Here is a 3590-nt window from a genome sequence, read left to right as displayed (position 1 = left end):
TAAAGAGTGAGAAAGAGGAGGAGAGAAAGAGAGAGACACAGCAAATGTAAAAAAAAAAAAAAGTCATTTAGTGAATCTTTGATACAATTCATGTGCTTTTTCTACAGATTTGAAAATTTCCAACACCCAAAGTTTTGGTTTTTAATGTGCATCTTTCTAATCTGGATGCTCTAGAAATTTATTCAGAAAAAAAGATATGCACAGATATATGTACAGTAAAATATGTAGGAGGAATTTCCTAACAATACTATTTTGTACCTAACAATGAAGAACTAAAAACTAACCTAAATATTTAAAGCAGAGCCCTATGAATTATAGTACACGCATACCTTTGATTATTACACAACCATTTAAAATCATCTTGAGGTTGCATATATTGTCATGTAAAATATTATTTTGTTAGTTAGAACTCTTGTTTGCAAGTAACAGAAAACAGCCTGAGCTGGTGTAAGTTATTATGTTATCATCCCTTTGCTTCAAATCTACCCTTCCATAGTCTCTGCTGGGGCAGGGACCCTTCAGGCACTTCTTTTTGGCTCCTCTCCCAAGCTTTTAAGATGTACTGGTTCCAGCCTTTTCCTTTGTTCCTTCCAGCCCCAAGAATTTTTTTCCTGCATTTGCTTCTTCTGTGTTCTCTAAGTGTTTTTGCCTTTTCCGTTCATCAGTACCTAGTTGGCAATTCTTTATATCAAATTATATTTGTAAAAATAACTGATTTGGTTTCACCTCTTGAGAGCTTATTTGCACCTTAAAGGGGAATGAATTATAAGGATTCAAACAGGTCTTACATGGGCTGGTGGTGTAACTCAGTGGGAGAGTACTTACCTAGCATGCACAAAGTCCTAGGTTTGATCCTCAGTACTATAAAAGAAAAAGGAGGGTGAAAAAAAAAAGTGTCTTGTGGCATCTGAGGGCAAAAGTACATCAAGAAGAGCCTAGGGTAAGAAAATGGTTAGCAGCAAAGAACCCAGGAAGTGGCCCCTCTGTTCAATTCTCACTTCTCTGCCTAGGAACTATTTCACAATTCCATTCACATATCAGATAACTGCTATACCCCATCTTTGAAAGTTTTATCTTTCGTTCACTCAGGAGAGTAGCTCAGTCAGTCTGAATAAATATATTATGGCCCCAATTTCAAATTCCTGTTAGAAAGAATCTGATCAACCAGTTTGTGTCAGATGTTCACATGTGATTTGACTTTTTCTGATCAGGGAATGAAGTGGTTCAGCAGAGATATGGCTGTCTGAGGCCCAGCTTTAAGGAGGAGGAAACAAATTAGGTCATTGTGAGATGAGCCAATACTCAAAATGAATCCACTACAGTTGTTGAGTGGAAACAGAAAGGACCATGTATGATACAATCCCATTTCTGTAGGAAAAGCAAAAATGCAGATATATTTATATAAAAATATGTCTATTGGTAATAAATATGATCAGAAATATTTTCTTAAATTTTTTTGGTTGTAGATGAACATAATACCAATATATATACAATCCAGCCCATGATTAGAAGTCTTAAGGAGTTTTTATGAAAAAAAATATATATATGCATATTCACTTTTCATTATGAAATAATTTCAGACTTGCAAAAGAATTGCAAAAATAGTACAAGGAATTCCCTAAACTCTTCACCCAACTTCTCCAAATGTTAAATCTTACATAATCACAGAAAAAAAAATAAAAACCAAGAAAATAACACCAGGAAATACCACTAATATACAGACTAGCCAAATTTTGTCAACTGTCTTACTATGTCATTTTTTTCCCAGACCAGAATGCTATCCAGAATCACACAGTACATTTATTTATCTCCTTCATCTATTTAATCGGGGACAGTTTCTTAATCTTTCTTTGTCTTTCATGTACTTAATATTTTGGAAGAATGCAGGTCAGTAATTTTGTAGCATGTCCTTCATTTTGGGTTTGTCTGATGTTTCTTCGTGGTTAAAATCAAGTTATATGTTTTGGCAGTGATACCACAGTAGTGCTGCAGCACGTCAGGAGATACTTGATACTGACATGCCTCGTGATATTAACTAGAATCACTGAGGTAGGGTGGACTGTAACATTATTATTTTTCTCTTTGCCACTAGTAACTATGTTCTGGGAAGACACCTTTACACTACGTAAAAATACCATTTCTCCATACTACAGCCCTTCATTTTAAAATCCATTAATGATTCTTTTCTGAACCTAGTTTTCACTGTGGTGTCTAGAAAATGGTGATTTGTGTGTGTGTGTGTGTGTGTGTGTGTGTGTGTGGTGCTGGGGATTGAACCCAGGGCCTTGTGCATGTGAGGAAAGCACTCTACCAACTGAGCTATATCCCCAGCCCATTTTTTTTTAAATCTCCACCACTTCTTCCACATTTATTTCTTGGAATTCTTTTTTTTTAATTAAAAAAAATCTTTATTTATTTATTTTTATGTGGTGCTGAGGCTCAAACCCAGTGCCTCACATGTGCAAGGTAAGCGCTCTACCACTGAGCTACAGCCCAAACCCCTATTACTTGGAATTCTATCACAAGGAAGAACTTCCCCTACTCCCCCAATTATTTATTTATTTTATTGAATTCATCATTGTGGATTTATGGATACTTGTTTCATTCCATGGTTTATTATCTAGTATTATCATTATTTATTTTGTCGCTTAAATTATACTAGAGATTCAACTGGGGCCTCACATAGGCTATTCATATTCTGTGATACAGAGGTACATCACCAGCCTTTCTTAGTTTAATTTATATATATATATATATATATATATATATATTTTTTTTTTTTTTTGAATTTTGAGACAGGATCTTGCTAAGTTACGCAGGCTGATCTCAAACTTGGGATCTCCTGCCTTGGCCTCCCAAGTAACTGGGATTATAGGCATTCACCACCACACCAGACCCCATTATATTTTGAGTGTTTATTTTGGCATTACAGGATGTTCCAGGCTTATCTTGTTCTTTTCCTATTTTATCCCTGGAATCAGTTATTTCTTTAAGGACTCATAGCTTCTCATATTTGGAAAACTATATTTAGAAAACAAGATCTGAGGGCTAGGGTTTTAGCTCACCTGCCTCACCCACGTGAGGCCCAGTGTTCATCTACAACTAAAAAAATATTTTTAAAAAATTAACTTAAAGAAAACAAGATCTGATATTTTGTGTATGTACAGATATGTAACAACAAATCCCACCATGATGTATGACCATAATGCACCAATTTTTAAAATGTGGAGGAAAAAAAGAAAACAAGATCTGGATATCAGGAATGTATGGAGAGGCTGCAAGAGCCTCACCAGGGGTCCTTCCTGCCCAGGAGGTTATAAGCCACCAGAGAAAATAAGTCAGAAATAATTAGTGAAGAACAAAAGACAGAGAATCAGTGTTTTAGTTTTAAAATAGAGCACCTGATAGATCCAGTCCACACAGGAGCTAGAGCTGTACAATTAAAAACGGCTCCCATGGTTTATTTAAGGAGGTACATCAAAGGCAGGAATATGGTTTCAGGGATGGAGTCTTCCTTGTGATGTCTTGCAGTCAGCAGGTTGATTGACATCTTGGCAGGTTACACCCATCTCTGAGAGGCTCCGTGGCTA

Source organism: Marmota marmota, unplaced genomic scaffold (genome assembly GCF_001458135.2).
Source record: "Marmota marmota marmota unplaced genomic scaffold, marMar, whole genome shotgun sequence".
NCBI classification, from domain to species: domain Eukaryota; kingdom Metazoa; phylum Chordata; class Mammalia; order Rodentia; family Sciuridae; genus Marmota; species Marmota marmota.
Note: the sequence above shows the minus strand (reverse complement) of the source record.